The sequence below is a fragment of the Triticum aestivum genome, chromosome 1D (genome assembly GCF_018294505.1).
Source record: "Triticum aestivum cultivar Chinese Spring chromosome 1D, IWGSC CS RefSeq v2.1, whole genome shotgun sequence".
Lineage (NCBI taxonomy): Eukaryota > Viridiplantae > Streptophyta > Magnoliopsida > Poales > Poaceae > Triticum > Triticum aestivum.
Window position 1 is genome coordinate 170,332,816 of NC_057796.1, and position 26,941 is coordinate 170,359,756.

The window sequence follows — 26,941 nt, forward strand, 5'->3', positions numbered from 1 at the left end:
TCGAAGAACCGGCCGTCCCACTTCTGACGAAGATGCTGGTCCCGGCACCTTACAAGGTGCCGAAGAAGACGGCCGAGAAGGAGGCCAAAAAGATCCGGGGCGGCCTTCGTCGCCGCGGCACTTCGGACACAATATCCGAAGGCTCTGATGCCCGTTCCGCCTCTGAAGAGGACGAGGAGGAGGAGGAAGATGAATCCCCTGCGGGGGAAAGAAAGAAAAGGACGGCCTCCACACACTTGGAGGCCGAGTCGCCCAAAAGGGGAAAAGCTCCTCTTCCGGAGGAGTCCGCTGCCGCCACCGACAGGGGCCCGGCGTGCGACCCCAGGGCCCAGCCCCTGGTGAACCCATGTGTATATACAGTCCGAACATGCTTATGCGTCCAGACTCATCATGGCGTAATATTTTAACCTGACCCATATGTTTTGTAGTCCGGCGAGGTCCCGTACCGAACAATCCTCATCAGAGGATTCGCTGAGCTCGGATGCTATGGAAAGCGGGACGCGCCCGAAGGCCCCTTCCTCCGAACAGGTGAATACCACCGAGGCTTCATGCCAGAGGGACCCTGGCCCAGGAGGAGAGGGAAAGACCGTGAAGGCAGCGCATGGAGGTCAAATTTCAGGGGCGCACACATGGCGGAGCAGATTCCCATGGGAGCTGACGGCGGGGGCCATCATGAATTCGGCTCCCAGCCGGATGCAGTTCCGGAGACCAATACGGCTCCAGAATCAAGCAGGCAGACTCTCTCAGATGGAGGGTGTATACCGGCAACCTTTGTCCAACCAGAGGCATCGGATGCTTTGCTGGTGGCGCTGAAGGGCGCCTCCATCATCGATGAACACCGTGCCCTAATGGGTGCGGTGATTGAGAAGATTCAGTCTGCTGAGAGTGGACTGAATGGAGTCTGTATCGGCCTTATAAAAGGTTTTGAGGTATGTTTTTCGAAGAGTGTCATAGTATGGATAGTAGCCCCTGATACACTGTTCGATGAAAGAAGAAACCGGGCAGAGGATCAAATTTATGTTCGCAGGAAGACTCATTGAATGACATCTATTTCTCTTCTGTTATAAGCAGGTGTCTGTAGCGGCTGCTGCCTCCCATACTGCGGAAGTCTCCGGACTGAATCAAAGTCTGGAGCGGGCTAAAGAAGAACTTGGCCAGTTGAAAATGCAGTGGGGAGATAAACAGGGTATGCACAAGTCTTGTTCGCGTTTAGTGTGATCAAATTTCCAGTATTATAGAATATGTTCCTTGATTTTCTCTAGGGATGATGACCAAAGTCGAGGCTCTTAAGAAGGATGTGGCCAAGGCCGAGGAAAGGGCAGCCGCAGAGCAGGCCCTCCGTGAGAAGTACGAGGCCAGGGTTATTAAAGCTGAGCAGGAGCTGCAACAGGCTGTGAAGAAATGTGAGACCTTGGAGCAGAGTTTAACGGAGAAAGAATCTGAACCCACCAAGGGGCATCAGGCTGCAAGCGATGCCCGGGGGGAAACCCAAAGCGCCCTGGAGGGGATCCAAGAGGCGAGGAAGATCGCGGCGGGTAAGGCTTTTTCCTTGTAAAGCAAGTTTTTGAGGAGAAGATTATGTTTCTGATTTTGAATTCGGATTTCTCCAGGCTTGTTTGCGGAGCTGCCCCGCAGCATAGCGGATGCCGCCCAATTCTACCGGGCCGAAGAAAGGAACACTGCGGATAAGCTTTTCTGGTCGCAGTATTTGGCACCGAATTAACCGGTGCCTTTTGCTGATCAACTGAAACAGCTGATCGAACTGCATAAGGCGGCGGAACTAGCCATGAAGGATTTGATTATCCGGCTATGGCCCGCCGAGCCAATTTCGAGCAGCTACTTCGGGCTCGTGAAGTGGCTTGTAAGCGCTTGCCCCCGGCTTGATGTCATCAAGCGGTAGGTCTGCATAGAGGGTGCGCGAATGGCCTTCGCCCGCGCAAAGGTGCACTGGGGGAAGATGGATGCTGAGAAGCTGATGACAGAAGGGCCGCGAGGGGAAGGAGCACCGCAAGCCCGAATTATATTATGAAAATGTCCTTAAAGGATCCTACCTTACAGCGGAGCTATGTACCAAGGACATTATATTTCCATGAATGCGAATCATGACGTCCTTTGTAAATGTCTGAACAAGGTCATTTATACTATTTATTTCCTGTTATATAAAAGTTTACCCTCCTGTGCGGCCGTTTTATATGTTAAACCTGAGAGTTGGCCAGTCATCGGCTTCTGCCCCCACGTAAGAAGTATGGGGGTGTTCGGGATAAACCTGAGCACTATTTATCCCAGTTTTGGGTCCTTCGAAGGAGGTGCTCAGCACAACGAACCAGGCAATCGGACTATAGGGCTTTATCACTCTCACTTAGCCATAGGAGCTTTAGTAAGGTAGGCGCAACCCCTGGTGTTCAGAATACCGTACCAGGGGCTCTATAAGCACCTGATCGGAGAAAAAACCGATCCATCGCACGCTTCATTGGTTATGGCATTATGCGGGAGAAATCCTTGAAGATTTATGACCTCTCGAACAGCTGACCAGCTCTCGCCGTATCATGACAGTCAGTTTTCGGCTTTCTCTACTGAGGTGCTCGTCCGGAAGAACCGGGACACAATCGCAGTAGTTCTCCTAGTGCTACCTTAGCCGATATAGCGGAACGTAAGGTACCAAAACATGGGAGCCAGGCAAACCCAACTATTGACCCAAGACATGATTCGGAGCTGATGCATATAACGCTATAAGTTTGGGGTGCCGAACTTCCCCGAATGTGTTTGGAGTTTATTGCCGTGCTGTGGGTAAAACGAAGCCCCTGACACGTTTAAGGGCATATCGCGGTGTACGGATGCTACTCGACAAAAGAGGTTTAAATAAGACATGACTACAGAGAAGCGTCATACAAATCCACATATTTTATTTGAATAGTACATTGATGCGTATAAGATAGGTAATAATGGAAAAGAAATATGCTGTGGCACATGCTGAGACCAGGGGGACGAAGCTGCGTGCGGATCCGGAGTATAGTCGGATGGTCATCGTGGGGAACATCTAGGTATTCCCCCGCGCGTTCGGGCTGCCTCCATATTGCCCGTCCTGGTCGACGCAAAGGTGAGCCTGCAAATGAAATGTAAAGAATGTTTGTGTGCCGGAGAGCGATTGAGCCGCAGTATGGGGCCTATCTTGGCCTTCGCCGGAGTGTTTAATTGAGCTCTTGACGAGCCGGGCTATGCTACCGCGAAGTAGTTCAAAGTCCCTTGGCGGTATCCGGGAGGCTGGCCGTCGACTCGAGGTTCGGCTGCAAGGTGCTGCTCATTGCTTCTGCTGTTAAGGCAGCAGTGTACTTGTTGCTGCCGGAGGAAAGGTCGGCCTTGCCCTTAACCGTGATGACGCCTCGTGGACCGGGCATCTTGAGCTTACAGTAGGCGTAATGTGGCACCGCGTTAAATCGAGCGAACGCGATTCGTCCGAGCAGTGCCTGATAATCACTTCGGAAGGGGATGATTTCGAAGGTTAACTCTTCGGTGCGGTAATTGTCTGGTGATCCAAAGACTACCTCGAGGGCTATGGAGCCTGTACAACTGGCTTCCACACCTGGTATAATGCCTTTGAAAGTGGCTGTAGTGGGTTTGATCATCGAATGATCGATGCCCATCTTGCGCACTGTGTCCTGATAAAGCAGGTTTAGACTGCTGCCTCCGTCCATAAGGATTCGTGTGAGGCGGAACCCGTTAATTATTGGGTTAAGGACTAGTGCGGCTGGATTGCCCTGATTGGCGTTGACCGGACGATCTGTGTGGTTGAAGGTGACCGGCCCTAGTTTATATTGTGGGACGGCTGGTTCCGTTAAGTCGGCATTCCTAGGGGTGCGTGTTGGGTCCGGTTTGGGAATTTGGGTGGTGTTTACCACGTTCACCGTTTAGATTTGCGGGGGAAATTTCTTTTGCCCTCCTGTGTTCGGTGATCTGGGATCTTCGTCGCCATCATCGCTTTGAGACCCCCCTTTATTGTTTTTGGCGCCTGCCCTGCCGGCTTGTTTGAAGACCCAGCATTCTCTGTTAGTATGGGTGGTTGGCGTCCCTGGGTGCCATGAATTTGGCATTGACGATCGAGTATGCGGTCCAGACTGGACAGACCCGAATTGTTATTTTTGAGCGGCCCTTTCCGCTGACTGGATTTTGAGCCACTAAACTCGGCATTAACTGCTGTATCTTCGGCATTTTCACCATGTTTGCGGCGCTTGTGTTTGTTGCGTCATGATTTGTCGTTGCTATCCCTGGCCTCTGATGAGCCAGGTTTTCTTGTTGCGTTGTTACTACGAGCCAACCAGCTATCTTCGCCCGCACAAAAGCGGCTCATAAGTGTTGTCAGGGCTGCCATGGATTTTGGCTTCTCTTGACCGAGGTGCCGGGCGAGCCACTCATCACGGATGTCATGCTTAAATGCCGCTAAGGCCTCTGCATCTGGACACTCAACAATTTGGTTTTTCTTAGTTAGGAACCGGGTCCAGAATTTCCTGGCCGATTCCCCTGGCTGCTGAGTTATATGACTTAAATCGTCAGCATCCGGCGGTCGCACATAGGTGCCCTGGAAATTGTCCAGGAATGCATCTGCCAGGCTCTCCTGACTTCCAATGGAGTTTGCCGGCAAGCTATTTAGCCAATTCCAAGCCGGCCCTTTGAGTTTTAGCGGGAGGTACTTGATGGCGTGTAGATCGTCCCCGCGGGCCATGTGAATGTGGAGGAAGAAATCTTCTATCCATACCGCGGGGTCTGTAGTACCATCATATGATTCAATGTTCACGGGTTTAAACCCTTCTGGGAATTCATGATCCATTACTTCATCGGTGAAGCATAGGGGGTGTGCGGCGCCTCTGTGCCGGGCTATGTCACGACGCAGTTCATACAAGTCTTGTCTGCTGTATTCGGCCCGGCCGGACTTGCTTTTAGTGTATCCGGCGCGACGATCATCATCACGCGTTGGGGCGTGACCCCGTGATCCGTAGATCGATCTTGTATGTCCTGCTTTGTTTTCCAATACGTCTCGCAGGTCCCGCGTGTTGCCCCGGGCCTTGGTGTTTTTGTTTGTCTGGCGACGGGGTGCGGGCTGGACTTCGGGCTGATTTGCCCCTCTGTCTCGGCCACGAGGTGGCCGATCAGCTGCATCATACGCTGGTAATGTAGGTTTTAATGCTTCCTCCTCGAGTTGGGGTAGCAACCTGCGCTTTGGGTAACTCTTGGTTGGGCGGTCAAGTTTGTATTCCTCGGCCGCCAGGACTTCAGTCCATCTATCTACTAACAGATCTTGATCAGCTTGAAGCTGTTGTTGCTTTTTCTTCAGGCTGTTTGCTGTGGCTATAAGCCGGCGCTTGAAGCGCTCCTGCTCGACGGGATCCTCAGGCACGATAAATTCTTCGTCACCGAGGCTCACCTCGTCTTCGGAGCGAGGCATGTAATTGTCATCCTCTGATTCTCCGTCTGCTGCCTGTTCCGGAGGACTAGCTTCTTCATCCTCCCGCTCGAGGTCTGGCTGGAAGGGATTATCGTCGTCTTCGGCACTATCCGGAGCGTTATTGTCTCTTGTGCCGGTATCGCTGCTTTTGCTATGGTGGGACTTAGAGCGGCGCCGCTGACGTCGGTGCTCGGATTGCTTCTTGGAGGGATTATCCTCCGCTGTCGTATCGCCATCGCCTTCTTTGTGAGTGTCCACCATGTATATGTAATACGAGGAGGTGGCAGTCCAGCGCCCTGTGGGCGGTGGTTCTTGTTCGTCTCCTGCATCGTCGTCCACACCGTCGATGTCTTCGGGGCCGAAGTCGAGCATGTCGGTTAAATCGTCGACAGTGGCTACTAAGTGGGTGGTGGGTGGGGAGCGAATTTCTTCGTCGTCCGCATCCCATTCTCGCTGGACATAGTTCGGCCAAGGGTCTCCTGGCAGGGAGACAGACCTCAACGAGTTTAGCACGTCGCCAAAGGGCGAGTGCTGAAAGATATCCGTGAAGGTAAACTCCATGATCGGTGCCCAATCGGATTCGATAGGCACAGACGCAAGCGGCTCGGAGCCCGTGGCCGGGGACGAATCCAACGGTTCGGCAACACGGCTCTCGTAGGAGGTGAAGTCAGTATTCGGCTCTATCACCACTGAGAGTGCGGCCTCCATGGAGGGGTCTATCCACCCGTCTTCAGATGGCACAATTTGTTCCGGATTGAGGGCCGGAGTAGTTGCAGGTGCGATATCCCGAACACTGTCCGACGGTAGAGCTAAGTCATGCTCGTCGTGATTGTGCGGCGCACCTGACATGGGCTCGAATCCGTCGAAGATCAAGTCTCCGCGGATGTCGGCAGTATAATTCAAGTTTCCAAACCTGACCTGATGGCCAGGGGCGTAGCTCTCGGTCTGCTCCAGATGGCCTTGCGAGTTGGCCCGCAGTACGAAGCCGCCGAATACGAAGATCTGTCCGGGAAGGAAAACCTCACCCTGGATCGCATCGTTGCCGATGATCGAAGGAGCCATCAAGCCTTACGGTGAATTCACAGTGGAACTCTCAATGAAAGCACCAATGTCGGTGTCAAAACCGGTGGATCTCGAGTAGGGGGTCCTGAAATATGCGTCTAAGGCGGATGGTAACAGGAGGCGGGGGACACAATGTTTACCCAGGTTCGGGCCCTCTCGATGGAGGTAATACCCTACTTCCCGCTTGATTGATCTTGATGATATGAGTATTACAAGAGTTGATCTACCACGAGATCGTAGAGGCTAAACCCTAGAAGCTAGCCTATGGTATGATTGTTGTTGTCCTACGGACTAAACCCTCCGGTTTATATAGACACCGGAGGGGGCTAAGGTTACACAGAGTCGGTTACAAGGGAGGAGATCTACATATCCGTATTGCCAAGCTTGCCTTCCACGCCAAGGAGAGTCCCATCCGGACACGGGACGAAGTCTTCAATCTTGTATCTTCATAGTCTAACAGTCCGGCTAAAGGATATAGTCCGGCTGTCCGAGGACCCCCTAATCCAGGACTCCCTCACCGCACATACGTTACAGCATGCCACTCGGTGAAAACAAGGAGAATAAGGCTTATAGTTGCCGTATTTTCTTGAATTTACAACCAAATGGGATTCCCCAGATCATATAGCATGTGCAGACTGCAATGCTTGTCCTTACCAGGCAGATTAATGTTTACACTCACCATAATTTGTCGGATTTTCTTTCAAACAAGTGTGACTGGGTTCAGAAACTCGTGTGAAAAGCAGCAGTGAACGATGTTCTTTGACTTTCTAGGGCAAAAAGTCATGCTTATGTGCTGAATTTGAAGGTCCTCCGGGACTCCCGGCGCAAGCGAGGAGTATTTCCTAGATTCCCGCGCTCGTCGCGAGCATTTTGAGTAATTGTGGGTCCAAAACGGACTTGGAATGACAAAGTTATGACCATTTTAGTGAACACCTTTCCTATATATGGTAGTCCTTGAAAGAACTTCATTTTCCCGTGACGCATTCTGGCGCGCCTCCCTGAAATTTTGTGTCCTCCTTGGTGGAGATATTGTTTCCACATATGTATTGATCGATGCCAGGAATGCCCTCTTCTTATTGGATGTCACGACATGCCACACGGCGAAAACAAGGAGAATAAGGCTCATAGTCATCGTATTTTCCTAAATTTACAACCAAATGGGGTTCCCCGGATCATATAGCATGTGCAGACTGCAATGTTTGTCCTTACCAGGTAGATTAATGTTTACGCTCACCATAATCTCTCGAATTTTCTTCCAAACGTGTGCGAATGGGTTCAGAAACTTGTGTGAAAAGCAGCGGCGAACGATGTTCTTTGACTTTCTGGGGCAAAAAGTCCTGCTTATGGGCCGAATTTGATGGTTGTCCGGGACTCCTGGCGCAAGTGGAGTATTTTCTAGATTCCCGCACTCATCGCGAGCATTTTGAGTACTTGTGGGTCCAAAACGGACTCCGAATGACAAAGTTATGACTGTTTGAGTGAACACTCGTCCTTTATATGGCACTCCGTGAAAGAACTTCTTTTTCCCGTGACGCGTTCTGGCATGCCACCCCAAAATTTTGTGTCCTCCATGGAGGAGATATTGTTTCCACATATGTATTGATCGATGCCAGGATTGCCCTCTCTTATTGGCTGTCACACATGTACGTTACTGCTTGCCACATGACGAAAACAAGGAGAATAAGGTTTACAGTCATCGTAGTTTCTTGAATTTACAACCAAATGGGATTCCCCGGATCGTATAGGATGTGCAGACTGCAGCATTTTTCCTTTCCATGAGGACTATTGTTTACGCTCACCATAATCTCTCGGATTTTCTTCCAAACGAGTGCGAATGGGTTAAGAAACTTGTGTGAAAAGCAGCGGCGAACGATGTTCTTTGACTTTCAGGGGCAAAAAGTCATGCTTAGTGGCTGAATTTGATGGTACTCCGGGACTACTGGTGCAAGTGGGGAGTATTTTCTAGATTCCCACGCTAGTCGCGAGCATTTTGAGTACTTGTGGGTCCGAAACGGACTCCGAATGACAAAGTTATGACCGTTTTAGTGAACTCATGTCCTTTATATGACAGTCCTTGAAAGAACTTCATTTTCCCTTGAGGCGTTCTGGAGCGCCATCCCGAAATTTTGTGTACTCCATGGTGGAGATATTGTTTCCACATATGTATTGATAGAAGCCAGTAATGCCCTCTTGTTATTGGCTGTCACGCACGTACGTCACGGCATGCCACATGGCAAAAACAAGTAGAATAAGCCTTATAGTCGCCATTTTTTCTTGAATTTACAACCAAATGGGATTCCTTGGATCATATAGCAGTGCAGACTACAACGTTTGTCCTTTCCAGGTAGACTAATGTTTACACTGACCATAGTCGCTCGGATTTTCTTCCAAACGAGTGCGAATGGGTTCAGAAACTTGTGTGAAAAGCAGCGGCGAATGATGTTCTTTGACTTTCAAGGCAAAAAGTCCTAATTAGGGGACCAATTCGATGGTCATCCAAGACTCCTGGCGCAGGGGAGGAGTATTTTCTAGATTCCTATGCTCGTGGCGAGCATTTTGAGTACTTGTGGGTCCGAAACAGACTCTGAATGACAAAGTTGTGACTGTTTTATTGAACTCCGGTCCTTTATATGGTAGTCCTTGAAAGAACTTCATTTTCCCGTGATGCGTTGTGGTGCGCCGCCCCGAAATTTTTTGTCCTCCATGGTGGAGATATTTTCTCCATGTATGTATTAATCGATGCCAAGAATGCCCTCTTGTTATTGGCTGTCATGCATGTATGTTACGGCATGCCACTCGGCGAAAACAAGGCGAATAAGGCTTATAGTCGCCGTATTTACTTGAATTTACAACCAAATGGGATTCTCCGGATCATATAGCATGTGCGGACTGCAATGTTTGTCCTTACCAGGCAGATTAATGTTTACGCTCACCATAATCTCTCGGATTTTCTTCCAAACATGTGCGAATGGGTTCAGAAACTTGTGTGAAAAGCCGTGGCAAACGATGTTCTTTTTCTTTCAGGGGCAAAAAGTCCTGCTTAGTGGCGGAATTTGACGGTCCTCCAGGACTACTAGTGCAAGCAGAGAGTATTTTCTAGATTCCCATGCTAGTCGCGAGCATTTTGAGTACTTGTGGGTCCGAAATGGACTCCGAATGTCAAAGTTATGACCGTTTTAGTGAACTCCGGTCCTTTATATGCCAATCATTGAAAGAACTTCATTTTCCCGTGACGCGTTGTGGCGCGCCGCCCCAAAATTTTATGTCCTCCATGGCGGAGATATTGTCGCCACATGTGTCATTGTAAACTTGGAAAAAGGTGTCACAAATTGAACTCCCTTATGGTTAACATTTAACAGGAAAGGAACATTACCTCGATATATAGCTTTTCCAGGCACGGAAAGCATCTCAGGAAACTGACAACTTGCTCTAGGTTGGGGCCGAGAGATTCTAGTGCCAAGACCTTCACTGTGCGCAATTTCGGGGTCAAGCTTGTCAACATCATTTTCTGGATGATAGACGAACATACATCTTCAAATTAGAAATAATGTTAGTTTTTAGAAGGAGAGGTAGAAGGCTGCTGTTGTACCTAAACGGGTGTGGATCCAATAACAAGTTCGGAGTATTTGTCAGACGAGTAGCCCACCACTGTCAATTTCGGCGCAGAAATGACATTGATTCTTGTTGGACCTTCTTGATCAACTACAAGTAATCTCTCAAGTGCAGGTGTGTCCTGGATGACCATACCGTGGTCCACATCTTGTGATGTCTTCTTGCCGCACCAGCAACACACATAATGGTCCGGAGAGTCATGGAGGTGACGTGGAAGCTACTCAACCCATTGATCGCCTGAAGACGAAGGTACTTGAGTGTAGTACATCCACGGAGCAGGCGCTCCATGTCACCGTTTGGGAGGCAGACGGCGACGAGCTCGAGGTGCTTCAGTAGTGGTAGAATAAGAGCGGGCACGTCATTAAGGAGGGGAATGGCAGTTCCTGAACATGGCGACGCGCAGCATGGGCGTAAGGCGGAGCGCGGACATTGGCAGCGAGCGCATATGCCCATCATCAAAAGTGATATCCTCGAGCTGATCTAGGGCGGGGGATCGGAACCAGTCGTCAAGCTTGGATCGGTCCTTGCCGTTGGAACAGAAATAGCCCATTCTAAGGCATCTGGTTGGGCCAAGGTGACTGCCGAGGATCTTGGAAGACACATCCAAGCTTTGGCGATAGCCATGGCAGAGCTCGTGGGTGTCGATGAGGTCGAGAGGGGTGGAGTTCCATATGGGGCTCCACCGCCGGGAAAGGACGGTTGTCCGCGCCGCATATTTGATTGGGAGGAGGGAGATGATGACTGTCAACATAACATCGGGGAGGCTGCTGATGAAGTCTAGGCCTGCTAGAGTCGCTTGCGGTTCTAGGTTGCCCTGCCTCGGCTTGTTGGCAGTCTCGTTCTCCACCTCTGGAGTCTCCTTGTCAACGACACTTTCTGATAGAAGTGGGAGTACAGAGAATATTTAGTTAAAATAGGGCAATAGAAAAGTGTATTGGTAACTAGAAGTTATTAGGTAGGAATATAGTAAGCAAATGGAATAACAATTGGTTGCTTAAATACTACACAATTCATTTGATATTGCTGGGGAAGTCGACATCCAGATACTTGAAAAGAAAACTTACTTCAAACAAAGTCTGGACGGATGATATCGTTGGGGAAGTTAGCATATATCTCATGACCAGGCTCTTTTATGTGAAGTGCAATTTTAGTGCCAGCTTTCAGTACATAAATCTTAGAAATTTCTTTCCAAAGGCCAGTGCCAAAATAGGAGTCACCACGTTCATCTAGTCTTATAGTAGCAACGATTGTAAATCCATGGTTTGTGTTTAGTATGACATCCCTGCAGTATTGATTTATGTAAAGGGAAAGATTGTGCACTACAGATTCGGTTGCATAGCAAGGGACGCACTGCAGAAAATGGTAGGATTGTTAAGGAAAATATGGTAACATGCAAATATGGGCCCAAATTGAAAGAACTATACAACAGTTGAAATCGAAGGACAAAAATCTATAATTAAACAGATAGGGCAAACATGATGTCATGGAAATATGAGAGTAATCAAAAGAAAAATACATCATTAATTTGCCTAATATAGAAAGAAGAGGGAACATCCCCTTTGACGTATATGGTGCATGTGGCACCTTTTATCCAAATTTAGCAATATTTAGTATATGTTCAAGAAAGTAGGCCATGCCAACCGATTTAGGGTGCGATTGAACATGTCGCGCGCATCCTCAAGTCATCTGGTACGGTGAGATGGAACTGCATGGATGTCTGGCAGAGGCCGCAAAGTCCTGATGTGTCTGTGCACTGTATACTCTATGAATGAAAGAAAACCCTCAAATCAGCTCGAATAAAAATGAATTCACGGCGATTTTGGCCGAGTGATTAAAGGAGGCAGATGAACTGGGACAAGAGATGAGATAATATCTCATTAAATTAGTTACCTTGTTGTCCAGGAGAAAGGACCCTCAGTACGGCGGATTCCCCAACCGAGTGGAGCTGGGTTGACCGCGAGCAGCGTCGAGAAAATCGATGGCGATAGGCGGCGGCAAGCAGAAGTGGCGAAATGCGGTGGGGTTTGACGGCAGCCTCGCGGCGGCGGCAGGCGTCGAGCTAAGTGGTTGCCGCCGCGATAGGCGGTGCCATGCATAGACGCGGAGGAGCTTGTGCGGGTGTGAATGGGGACTAGAGGCAGTGGCGGGCGGGGTGAGGGTTTTTGTGACGTGGCGATGGTAAGGGTTTTCTTTTTTCTTTTTTGAATTGGGTGGTGAGGGTTTTTTGTCCCACAAAGAATTTCGGAGGCAACGGTTTGCTAGAGCCAACCATGTGTGATTGACGCAACAAGCAAAATGAAAGTCATTGCACACGGTTCCAATTTTGGGAACAGTGTGTGATTGACGTACTACCTCCGTCCTTATTTATTGGTCCCCCTTTGTAATTTGTACCAAATTTTGACCAAATATTTAACTAAGAAATTTTTATGCATGTCACCAAAAATTATATCATTGAACTCTTTGTTCAAATACGCATCCAACGATATAGTTTTTGCTGACCTGCACTAACATTTTGTCAGTTAAATCTTTGGTCAAAATTTAACACAAATTACAAAGGGGACCAATAAACCAGGATGGAGGTAGATTCCATCAACCGAACTGATTGCATCCATATCGCACATTTACACATAAGTAAACATAGATTAAACATACTCAGACATAGACAATAAGCGTACACAAGCATAGTTCAACCTTAAGTACATAGTTCAACCGTCATTATGCATACTCAAGCGTACATAGTTTGATCCCACATCTCATCTCATCTGCCGGCACGACCCCGAAGCTTCTCCAGGTACCCGGCGTACGCGGCATGCGCCACCCTGCGAGAATACTTCTGCTTGATGGAGCCACCGGCTCGTCCTCTTGCATGCGCCAGAACACTTCCATACGCGTCATGAAGCTTTTGGTTACAAAATGGGCATCAATAGCCGCCGTCCCAGGTCCTAATACGCCTGTTATGCATTCCCGCATAAATCTGCCTCAGGATTTGACTCTTGTACCTCCTCTGGCCATCTTCATCCTCGTTGTCCACATCGTCAGACAACACCTATACAAATAGTAAAAAATGTGGCGTCAAATTAATGTTTACGAACTAATCTCTAGCGAAAATTTGGCAGTTGCCAAAATTTGGCATCAAATCAATGTTTACATGCCGTGAAGTAGGATTAGGAATTTATGGTTATTTTTTTATACATATCCAGAGATTATGGTTTGATTTTTAAGCACGGTCGTCTATGTAGAGACCAATCTTGAAGAAAATAATGGCACAAACATATATGTAGGTCATTCAAAATCAATAGTCAAGTCTTGGCTAGGAATTTTTAGCATGAACACTAACCCTAGTCGGATTACTAGCAGAAATCTTTTGCACAGATGGAACAACTAATCACTTTTCACTTGTACCATTCTAACGAAACTTACTCGGATTTCATGGATTGTGAGAACATAACCATAGGATTTCTATTCCAAAAAGGTGGGGGCACAAGTAACTAGAGAAACCCTAGGATCTATTTGACACATAAATGGGTATAGATGACTAACCAGTTGTCCATCGTCGTCGGAGTCGTCGCCGGAGTGGTCGTCGCTCGAGTCGTCACCAGAGTCGGTGTGGAACTCTGCCTCAAGCTGTGGAAGCTCGACACCGTCGATGACGTTAGGGTGCAGCGATACCTCCCCGGCGGTGACGGCAACCTCTGTCTCCATCTCCACGCCATGCTCTGGTGCTTCAGCAGCCTCAGTGTCGCCACTCCCTCCGATGGGGCGCTTCGGCGACATCCTCATACACTGACGGCTTTGAGGAGTGAGAGTGGCGTCGAGGATGCAAGCTGAGAGAGAGAATTGTGTGTGTGGCGAGGATGGGGGTGTGTTGCCTCTCGGGCGCACCATTAATATGGAGTAGTGGGAGAGAGGTGGGCGGTGGTCAAAACGATGGCTCGCCTACCGTTGTTTCACAGCTACTCGCATGCCTCGCGATGACACTACGCATCGAGCACGCTTCCGTCAATTCACACACCTGCACGCATGCCTCCCAGTCTGCCTGCGCGGCGGACTGCTGCATGCATCCCATCAACTCACGCCTCCTCGCATGGCACACGGGTCGTGTGGCGGCACATATATTGTTTTTATATTTGGATGATTAATGCTGCCGCTTTATTGCTTAACTGAAGCATGGCACATATCCATTGTTGGTCTAACACTCATGGTTTGAATTAATAATCCGTTTGGGATATTGGTTCCCAATTATTAATAATCTCCTGTTTGTAAGAAGATAAAGATTACATCAAAACTGGTCTCAAATTTGACAAAAAAGTACAATGCCACTTTGTATTGGCGTCCATATGACAACATGATAAGTTTCATGAACTTCAAATAAGTTTTGGATGTACTAGAATTTAAAAATCAAGATTCTCAATGTTTGAAAATTTCTTGCACGGGGAGTATACATGCACCCAGTGAGACACATGTGTTTTTGCAATCCAATTAGGTGCACTGTCACGTGTGTATCTGGCTCAAATTTGAATTTTTGCACATTATACCCGTAGAAAATCAACCAATGTACTAAAACGTCTTAATGATCTCTGTTTCTTTTTGAAATTAAAACGTCCCTCCTTTGGTAACATATGTTCATCGCGGGATAATTTAACATGCATCATAGTTGCAGTGGATTCGCGGTGTGTGTGTGGGTGTGTGCGTCTAGGGCATGGCGGGTGGCTCGCAGTACACTACAAGTTGTGAGCCACCATGTGGGTTGGCCATTTTGTTAGGCAGGAGCCACATCAGAGTCGTGAATTCGTTATTTAAAACATTACACAATCCTTTCATACGTACATGTTTTGGCCACATGCAGTCGATGGTTGTCCTACACGACACTCGATACTCACGTGTGACGCTTTCTATGGGCCCGCTAGGTCGTCCTCCATCACTTTGACGAACAGCCGGCAGTGAGGTTAATTTGACCAGCATGGTATAATATTTTTTGTTTGTGTTATGGTGGGAGTATATATAGTATGCGTCGAAGAGGTTTGAGGGGACTAGCATATATACTATACGTACGCGTCCGTGAACAAGTACACCTCACTCAGTGTCGGGACTTTTTGGTTTCCGAGGCACAAGCCACATCAAAGTTGTTAAATTGGCTATTCAAATATCACACAACACCTCTTTGGGCCACATGCATGCAGGCGGTGGTTATCCTAGCTAGCACACTCACGTTTGACGCTTCCATCTGTGGGCCCACGAGGCCATCATCGATGCATGCATCACTTTGACCTACATCGGGAGAGGTTAATTAATTTCACCATCGAGGAGGGTTCTTTTTGGGTTGTATTACAATAGAACATATAGTATGCATCGAAGAGGGGGAAGGGGACCATCATATGTAGTACGCTTCATGAACCCCGCTCTGTGTGGTGACTTTACGGTTTCTGAGCCATGTGGCACATCAAAGTTGTGCATTTTGGGTATTCAACATATGTTTGGCCCACATGCAAAGTGATGGTGGTTGTGCTCTCGCACCCACTTAAGTGATTATCAGTGATATCGATGCTTTCCATCTGTGGGCCCGATTGGTCCATCACTACTTTTTGCCTGACAACGAGAGAGGTTTACTTGACATAGGAGGGGATTTTTTTTGTAATACGGTATATATATAGGTCATGCTCTGGGATGACATGATACAGTTTGAGCACACACACATGCATGTGTACGCATGAATCCCTCCCATCGAGTCGAAGTGGCTAGTGCAACGACACGTCATGAACCGATCTCGCTCTGTGTGGGGGCTATACAATTTTCAACGCACGCGCCACATCAATGTTGTGAAATGGTATTCAAACATGCATGCACGCATCACCTCCATACATATGCATGTAGTGCTCGTCTTCGAATGGTACACTCCCTCACGTGGTTATCGGCGACAAGCCTATATATTCGTGGACCTGCGTGGACATCCATGATCACCTTGACCGACAACAAGAGTTACCATGACGGATTCTTCCTTTGGTTCGTGTTATCGTAGTATAGTTTGTGGTGAGATTCAGACCTAATTAAGTTTGAGTGCATACTATGCACGCATGCATGCATCCCCGTCATCGGCTTCAAGTGTGGTGTGACATACATATGCATCATCAACCTAACCCTCACTCAGTGTGGGGATTTCTGGTTCGAAAGCACGGTGCCACATCAATGTTGTTCCATTGTGTATTCAAAACACACCTCTCCATACATATGTTTTGGGACACACCCATGAAGTGGTTGTCTTCGGGGACTAGCTACTTGCGTGATTATTGGGAGCTAGCGCATCTCCAGTGTCGCATGGACGGCCATCACTTAGACCAACAACAAGAGAGAGGTTCTACGACCAAGGTGGATTATTCTTGGTCCTTTTTCCGATCCATCTTGGTGAGATGCCTCTCTGGCCCGCCGACTAAAAGTGGGTGTGTGTGGGGGGGCTGCTACTTTGCACTTTGCTAGGTGAACCTCGGTTGGGGGGGGCATGCATTCATAGCTTAGGATTCCTTTTGTGCCGACACGAGGGGGGCAAGCAATATTGTGCGCTTTGCGAGATAGGTGCCACATCAAAGTGGCATTTGGTATTTGAACATCAAACCACCCTTTTCATACATCAATTTGGTCCACATGCAAGTGTGTTCGTGTTCTGACCCTCTCCCGCGTCATTTTTCACCAAATTTATGAACATTAGACAAGTCGGGTGACGTAACAGACACGGTTCACTCACACTAACCATGTGCCACGCCGGTGCCCCTGTCAAGCACATCCGCATAGTACATTGGGCTCCACGAGGCTTCCCCTCTCAAAAATATCTACCCGCCTGCAGCTTTTTTCCATTTGATAACACACGGTTATTATGTTTCAATAGTGTGTGTTGTTTCATGTTCCCAATCCTGCCTGCATCCCTCAAAAATATCTGCCCGCCTCAAGGGTTTTTCTGTTTCATAACTCATGGTTGTTATCTCCAGACCGTGTGCGATGCACCATCATCCAAATTTTCAATAGCCCCGACATTTCACTCCCACGTAGTAAAATTTTCAGTAGCCGCGTTATTTCCTCAAACACCCCCCCACAGACACACACACCAAAACCTCCTGGGGCGCGCGCGCGCACACACACACACACACCCTCCCTCACTCGAAACCCTAGCAAGGTCCCGCCGCCGTCACCACAGTCGCCGCCGCAAGGCCTCCATTGCCAACATCTGCCGGTTTGCCCGTGCAGCTTACCCACCGATCTCCATACCCAGGGCGCCCTGTGTTTCTTAGTTGACGCCTGCCAAACGCCCCCTTTCCCACAGATCCCCATCCCTCCCTCCAGAGCGTTGCAACCTAAGCCCAGTTACGCTTCCCGTGGAGCTCGAGGAGTGACTGGCCCAAAAGAGGTGTATCCCGGTCTCTTCGCCCGACGTCGCCGAGGCAGCTGATGACCATTACTCACCGCAGGCACTCAATCAGGGGACTAGAGTATGTGGGTATGTCGCGGACGCCGGCTACGACATCGAGGTCGTCGACAGCGACGGCCTGAGGCGGGCTATGTCACAGGTTTAGTGGCCCACCCCAACCCCTCGGGTTGAACCGTCGTCGATCTCATCCATGGCCCGCCGCTGATCTCCTCTCGCTCGCTGTCAAGAATTTCCCATCCTACATCGCCATCGAGCTCCTTATGTCATTTTTGAAGGACACGTTCAGCGACGCTGGCTTGGGATCCACAACTTCCAAGTCAGACCTCATCGATGGCGACCACAAGGAGGGCACCCTCTCCGGCTCTTCCAAGGGGAAAGAGCCCATCTGCTCTTCCAAGGGGAAAGAGCCCGTCTGCGACATCAGGGAGGGCACCATACAGTCACGCTCTTCCAAGGGGAAGGAACCCATCTGCGACAACATGGAGCGCATCCAGGGTCCGTGCTCTTCCCATGGGAATGAGCCCATCTGTGACAAGTGAGGAAACCCATGATTTTTTTTTTGCCGTGCCTCTTCACAGGGGGGAACCCATGATTTGTTTTGTCGAGCCCCTTTTGTAGTGTAGTGAGAATATGTCCAGTTTTAAATGCTATATTTGGTTGTTTGCAGTATGCCTTGTTTATTTTAGTTGTTCGTAATGTGATGCTCCATATGTGCAATTATTTACTGTGCAGTACATTTCATCAATCCAGTTTTAAACATACTGATAGGAATGCATATATTTGCTTGTTGTTAAGCCTGTTATTGCTAGCATATGCCTCTTTTAAAGTTTTTTGATTGTTCGGTTGTTTGTAGTTAGCATATGTCCAGTTTCAAATGCTATCTTTGGTTGTTCGTAGTATGCCTTGTTTGTTTCAGTTATTCACAACGTGATGTTCTATATGTGCAAGTATGAACTGTGCAGTTCAATTTCATCAATACTAGTTTCAACAATACCACTATGAATGGCTATATTTGGTAGCCGCATCTTGTAGTGAACACGCCTTTCCATTTTTATTTAACAATAACAAGTGTACTTAGACCGGCACAATACCAGTTTGAATGACTATGTTTGCTTGTTGTTAAATGTTAGGCATGTTGCAGTTAACACACCTTTCCACTTGTTTTGCTTTACTAGCATGCTTAAACCTGCACACTGAAGCTATCTTTTGGAGATTATTTTGTCTGCCATGGATAATTTTGGTTGATGTTTAGCCTGTTGATCTTAACATGCCTCTCAATGTACCTACACAGGACAATTTTGGGAACAACTGCTGTTTTCCATCGAGGTTAGTTTCATCCCATGGCTTATATATACGCACGTTGGACTGAAACATAGCTATCTTGCTGTCGGGTGGATGTGTGGAACGTTTCTGTGGACTCGACTGAACCTCTGCATGTACTTCCGTAGAGTCTCTCCTTCCTTTCGCGGGAGAAGCTGCAAGTCGCTGGGCCGCCCTGGTTCTTGATGACCGCTCGTGAAGGCGCCAATGAAATCATGGCACAGGTCTGCCCAGGTCGAAATGGAGTTCTCCGGCAGGTGCATCAGCCAAGACCTCACATTTGGCTTGAGCGCCAAAGGGAAGTAGTTGGTGAATACCTTCTCATCCCTTCCCCTGGCAGCTTGAACAGCGATGGTGTAGATGCTCAAGAACTCTGTCGGGTTCAAACTCCCATCGTACTTCTCTGGAATCTCTGGCGTGAACATGCGAGCGGATGGCCAATGGACTATCCGCAACTCATGGGTGAAGGCAGAGAACCCAGCCTCGAAAGGCAGGTACCCGCCTTCGGCGAGTGCAGGCTCGTCGACGTTGGGGCCATCGCACCTGTTGGATTGGCGATGGGTGTCGCGGCATCGCTCGATGGTGACATGCGCGCCTTCCCTTCACCTATCCTCCAGGACTCGCCATTGGCCTTGACGCGCTCGAGGGTCGAACGAAGCCATCGAGACGTCGTCGGGTTCTTGGTCGCATGGCTCCCGCGCCAGCTACCGCGGAAGGGACTGCACCGTAGGGGTGGCCCCTTCCACAAGACCAGCAGCGTGGACCGTTGTCGTTGCTTAGGGAGGTCGTGGTGGGCCAGCCCGCGGCGATCCTCCTGCCTCGGCGAAACCAATCAGGCTCTGAATGGTGGCCCTCCACTCATCCATCTGATCGGCTGCCGGTGGGAATCCCAACAGCAGTTGGGCCCACGCCATGGCCTCTGAAGCAGTGCTTGGCATGGATTTCGATGAAGATATTAACATCGCCCGAGTCCTGATGGTGCCGGCAGTGGTCGCGCCATGCTCTCGTCGTCACGAGCCAGTCACCAAGATGGCGTAGTGACGAAGTGGAGGCGCTTGTGGACCAGCGGCACTGTTTGGTGCATTGGCTGGGTCAGCGTGCTCTGGGGGTGGCACATGCCCTGCGGTCGCGCTAGTTGCAGGGGCGACTGGAGGATTGTGATTCACCTCGGAGCGAGTGCCACCACTGTGGTTGTGCCCTTCGGCCGGGCGAAGAGGTGCAGACGGAACGATCTCTCCACCCGTACCTCGCGGAACGTGGCCGCCGGGATGCTGTTGGTGTTGTCCTTCTCTGATGCCTCCTGCTCCCATTTCGGCCATAGGGGAGGTGGTGACGCCGCCGCCTGCGTCGACCACATCCCCTGCAGCGTCCATGTCCCCAGGTGTCCCCATAGCCCCCACTGCATCGGTGGTCGCATGCGGCGGGGCCTTCGAGGAAGATCGCTGGGCGGCGGCACTGGGTTTCTAGTTGGGCGCCATGGGTGATCGAGCCGTCGAAGAAGAGAACGGTGATGAAGATGACGTGCTATGTACGTTTCTCGGGTTCGCGCAAGCACTTCCCCCTACCTGGCGCGCCAAAGATGTCAGGGGAAACCACGACCACCTATGGGGCAATGAGCCCCTTGTGGTCCGGCAGCAGGGATGAGCACATTGCACAAAGAGCGGACAGCGTTTCGCAGCATGGTAGAGATCACACGGGCGATTTTACCCAGGTTCGGGCCGCCTGGAGGAGTAAAACCCTACTCCTGCTTTGGCGGATTGATGGTGGATTGTGGTGGAAACGCAGTGCTCTAGCCCGGCAGGGTTGCCTCGGGGCGAGAGCAGCTACGCGTTTATGAGTGTACAAGGGTCTGAATCCTTTCTATGGTTGCCACGGGCCTCCTTTTATAGATCAGGGGGACACCAGAATGGCAGGTCAGTCATTACGCACTGATTAGATAGCAACAGTGCTATCATACCTAACTCTGCAGACAGGGCGGAGCGCATTAAATGCGTCGCTTAGTGTGACATCAAGGTCTGCCCAGCAAGCCTTGCTGGGCTGTTTGGCCACCTTCTCTCGTGTCTGCATGACACGTCGCTGGATGGGTGTCATTTGTAGGTGATTTCCATAGGAAGTGGCTGCCATGTGGCAAGAAACAGCCACTTAGTCACTTGCAGGCTTGACATCACACCGATTCGTGACTTGCGTCGCTGTGAGGTGGTGCGGTGGAGCCTTGGTGGGGTAGTGCGCCCCCGTAAGCCCCTACAGGCCTGCCGGGACAGTCTTGAGGCTTGCTTCTGGGGTAACCCCAACCTCGCCAGGCTCGCCTGCCCGGCAAGGGGGGGGGGTTCTCCCTTAGTGGTATCTTGCTTCTTTGGCTTCAACTTGGTCTTCTTGATCTGCACTTTGATTCTTCAAAGAACTGATCTCTTTGTGCTTGGTCTGGTGTTGGATGTTGTAATCTTGATCTTGGGCCTATGCACGGTCTGGGGAACAGACCCAGGGTTTGTTGCACCAAAACTCTCTCTCCTCCACTTCTACATTTTGATGCACGGGAAAAGACAAAGAACGCGCGGGCGGTGTTGCCGTTGACAGTATCTGGATGTGTCCACAAGTAACGGTACCAGTTTCACGTACTCATAGTAGTATATGTAACAAGTTTAGGAACAAAAGTGACCGTGACGGACAAGTTAGGCTAGTAGTAGTAATATTTTCTCCTAATAATTAAATGCATGGATAAATTTTTATGTTTATGACTTCTTACAACTAATTTGATACGGCTGTAGGAGAACATTCAATTGATTAAAACATAGGTTTCATTCAGTCTGACTGCGACTTTCCATTCATACCACAATCAAACTAAAATAAATGGAAAAGATAAATCTGAAATGTTTGGATTTTAAGCATGGCAATCCGAACGTTTTTCATGGCAAATTTAGATCACGCGGCGGCGACGGAGGCGTCTTGCGGCAGGAAGTGGCTCCTCTGTGTTTATCGGTGTGTTGTCGGGACACTGAGCAGCGGCTACGGCGGCGTCGTGCACCGTTGTTGGCGTACTCCTGGACGTCGGCCCTAGCTTCAAGGAAGGCCGGAATGTTCTAGACTTCGGTCTCCAGGAGACAGTCAACTGGCGGGAGGCGGCGGCTGGCGTTGGTGCAAGGAACCAGTCGACGACGGTGATCCATGCCGCAGATGGGGGCACTGGCACCGGTGCGAGGACACGCGCTTGCAACGGCACGATGGAGACAGTCGTGTGCACGGGCAATGACACGGGCACGCGTGTTAGTGCATGCACGGGCGCATGCGCTGGCAGGTGCATGGGCACATGAAAGTCAGCGGGGACCTCGTGGACCGGCGTGGCTTCAACTTCGCGACAATGTACGGCTCCCATCCCATCAATGCCACGGGGATGGGCGCTGGCACAGTCGGGGCGACGGGAGTTGGAACGGGAGCGGGGACAGGCGCGGCGTCTTCCCGCAAGGCCAGTTCAAGCTCGTCCCAAAGTGCCTTATGTTCTTCAGACTCCGGCTGGGTGTCTTCCTCAAGAAACCGGAAGACTAATGGCAGCCCATCATGATGCGGCATGGCATATGGTGAGGTCAGGCTGGTTGGAGGTAGACGACAAGAGAATCATAGAGGAAGAGAGAAGATTGTAGCGAGGCCGGGGAGTGCGGCGGTAATTTAAACTGCGGCGCTAGGACCATTAAAAGTGGGGGCAGTTGGGAGGAAGGTGGGCGGCGGAGCCTAGTCAAAGGGCTCACCTCCCGGTGAGCATGCGCACGGCCTCCTCGCACACCTCCCGATTAGCCTGCACAGTGGCTTGGTCGCACGCCTCCCGGTCAGCCGGTGCAGCGGTCTGCTCGCACGCCTCCCGTCGACTCACACGCTTGCTCGGACGACACCTGCCGATGAGAAGTAGACTCGTGGTGGCACGTAGGTCTAACGTCCATGGTTTAAATAGTGAAACCATTCGTGTTAACGTGATGGGTCTTTGTTCCAAAATACCTTGGCTCTTCGTTTGTGCAACTTTTCATAAGAAGCTTGTCTCAAATTGAACAAAAAAATTACGACAGCCTATTTGTGCCATATCACGAGACCATGCCCAGTTTCATGAACTTCAGTTCATTTTTGGATTTTCTTTAATTTAAAATCCGGGATTCGGAACAGTATCATAACCTGCATCATCAAATAAATTTTCAAGCGATACATCTTTACTGTTGTCGATGTTAATATTTCTTAAGAAAAGATTTGGTCAAACATTTTGCTTAGTTCGACTTTAGACAAGTTATATATGCAGACTAAAAGGATAATCCCTCCATACTAGTGCATTGCCTGATATAGTAACTGTAATAGGCATGAACAAACAGAGCTCCATTCTTTGCTCATCCTGGTATAGTACTATTAGTACTGGGCTATGGAGTTGACGGGTGACCTTGGGTGACGGTGACCGAGGGAACTGAACCGTGCTCGTCACGGTAGGTAAGGTGGCTTAGTTACTAAAGCATCCATCCATTGTTCATCAGTAGTCATTATGGACCAGGGACATCAAGGGAATTTCCTAGGGCTGGAATTCTGGCTTCTAGATATTTCGACTCGAAACGGGAGCCTCAAGTGGAGGTGCGAAGTTTAATATCGCGGTTCTTTCGGATGGAGTTGGCTAATGTGCGTACCTCGCATGCCACTAGTAGGAAACGAGCCCGGATCTGGCTGGTATGCCGTCGGGTGCTACAATTCTATATGTATTACAATGCCCGTATTTTCCTTGCAAATAACTGGTCATTCCAAAAGGCACGGTAATTGATTTATGACGAGTTCTTGAATTAGCTTGAGTTTGTGATATAGTGATCTCAAAATGGATTTCATATTTCATGGTCTCCATGGTAAGTTTTTCATTGAAAATTCAAATTTAAAAGATGAACGGTATGGTGGTGAGAAAACTTTATATGTATTCAAGCATATGCGCACAAACACACACGAATACAACAACAATCCAGTAAGTATAGTGCATCTATTTTTACAAACCATGCATATATGACACGAATTCAAAAATAAAATGTAAGCCATGCATGGTCCTCAATTCAATATTTAAAATGCATAGTAAACTGAAACATGAATCTTAAGTCTAGTACTATCTGACATACGCGCACTCATTATTTCTCTTCATTTTTCGATCTCCATTTATGTCACACCCGCCCTCACACTCTCAACAAATGTATTTATAACATACAACCTCGTCGTGCCCTCATGACGGACCATCCCTCTCTCTCAACACACATAGGGTGCCTTTGTAAAACACCGTCACCATGCGCGCACGCACAAAGTCTGTCTAGTCCACTCTCTCGGTAACTATCTCCCTCCAGCCCTCACTACAGCTTCGCCGCACGATATCTCGATGTATCATCTTTAACATTCGAGTGTATGCTAGGCCACACTCACTGGATCTCTCCATCTATAAATGACTCGGTTGACCTCGCTTTCTCGCATCGTCTCACTCACACATAGACGCTCCCACTACACCTCTTGCATAGGCGGAGCTATGTAGATTGTCGGGGGGTAACCCCTCGACCTTAGATAAAATTGTGAAGCTCTATTTAGGATCGTTTAGATTATATTTTTTGAACATTATATTTGTCCCCACCCTCCCAAACACCGATGGGTTGTGCACCCCCCGGAGAGAATATCATGTGCCCCCACACCTTAGATGCTATATGGTGATACGAGTTCCTTGGAGCTTCTAGATCTGAGATATAGCAGCTCACAAGATGTCTTAATACTTTTACAAAAAACCTTAATGAGGTTGGGAATTGCACACAATTAGTACAAAAACTACTCAGCTGCCCTTGGATCCCGTATCCAACGGCCTTGAAGCTTGTATCACCGTAGCATCTAAGATGAGGGAGGACCTCATATTCTCTTGTACTCCCGCCATCCCAAAATTCTTGTCTTAGATTTGTCTAAATACGGATGTATCAAGTCATGTTTTAGTATTAGATACATCCGTATCTAGATGAATCTAAGACAAGAATTTTGCGACGGAGGGAGTATGTAAGAATTTCACTTGATACCTGATGTCTGCTACCTCTTGAGCTTGCGTTGGTTTTCCCTTGAAGAGGAAAGGGTGATGCAGCAAAGTAGAGTAAGTATTTCCCTCACCTTTTGAGAACCAAGGTATCAATCCAGTAGGAGACAACGCTCAACCAACCGAATACGTGCACAAACAACCACCAACTTGCACCCAATGCGATAAAGGGGTTGTCAATCCCTTCACGGTTACTTGCAAAATGAGATCTGATATAGATGGATAAACAGTAAAGTAATATTTTTGGTATTTTTGGTTTATGGAATGGAAAGTAAAAGATTGCAACAAAAGTAAATTGGAAACTAAAATTATAGATCGGAAACTTATATGATGGAAAATAGACCCGGGGGCCATAGGTTTCACTAGAGGCTTCTCTCAAGATAGAACATATTATGGTGGGTGAACAAATTACTGCCGAGCAACTGATAGAAAAGGGCAATGTTGTGATGATATCTAAGGCAATGATCATGAATATAGGCATCCTGTTTGTATCAACTAGACCGACTCCTGCCTGCATCTACTACTATTACTCCGCACATTGGCCGACTCCGGCCTGCATCTAGAGTATTAAGTTCATAAGAACAGAGTAACGCATTAAGTAAGATGACATGATGTAGCGGGATAAACTCAAGCAATATGATGAAAACCCCATCTTGTTATCCTCGATGGCAACAATGCAATACGTGTCGGTTCCCCTTCTGTTACTAGGAAATTTGTATATAAAACTACTGTAAGAAAGTCAGAATTTTTTGACGCTCCTGTAATTTTTAAAAATTCTAGGACTGAGCGCAAAAGTTTCTGTTTTTTTAGCAAGATCAAATCAACTATTACCGTAGGCTATCCCAAAGGTCTTACTTGGCACGAACACTAATTAAAACACAAAACCACATCTAACGAGAGGCTATATGAATTATTTAAAGCAAAAAAGAACCTAAAAAGCAAAATAAAAAATAAAGTTGGGTTGCCTCCCAACAAGCGTTATTATTTAACGCCCTTAGCTAGGCATAAAACACGAATAGATCTAAGTATTATCATCTTTGGCATGCAATCCATAAGTGGCTCTCATAATAGATTCATAAGGCGGTTTAATTTATTTCTAGGGAAGTGTTACAGGCCTTTCCTTAACGAAAATTGAAATCTAATGTTTCCTTCTTTCATATCAATAATTGCACCAATCGTTCTAAGAAAAGGTCTACCAAGAATAATAGGTCATGTAGGATTGCAATCTATATCAAGAACAATGAAATATATGGGCACATAATTCCTATTTGCAACAGTAAGAACATCATTAATCCTTCCCATAGGTTTCTTAATAGTGGAATCCGCAATATGCAAATTTAAGGAACAATCATCAAATTCACGGAACCTAACACATCACATAGAGTTTTCGGAATCGTGGAAACACTAGCACCCAAATCGCACAAAGCATGGCAGTCATAATCTTTAATCTTAATCTTAATAGTAGGTTCCCACCCATCATAAAGTTTTCCAGGGATAGAAACTTCCAATTCAAGCTTTTCTTCTAAAGATTGCATCATAGCATCAACGATATGTTTAGTAAAAGCTTTGTTTTGACTATAAGAATGAGGAGAATTCAACATGGATTGCAAAAAGGAAATACAATCTATTAAAGAACAATTATCGTAATTAAATTCCTTGAGATCCGAAAGAGTGGGTTCATTGCTACTTAAAGTTTTGACCTCTCCAATCCCACTTTTATCAATTTTTGCATCATGATCTAAGAACTCCGAATCATTGGGACGCCTTCTAACTAAAGTTGACTCATCTCCAGTCCCATCTTTATCAAGATTTACATTGGAAAGCAAAGATTGAATAGGAGTCACGTCAATCACTTTAAGATCTTCATCATTATTTTCACGGAAACTAGAAGAACACGCTTTTATAAACCAATCTTTTTAGCACGCATCTTAACGGTTCTTTCTTTGCACTCATCAATGGAAATTCTCATGGCTTTGAGAGACTCATTGATATCATGCTTAGGTGGAATAGATCTAAGTTTCAAAGAATCAACATCAAG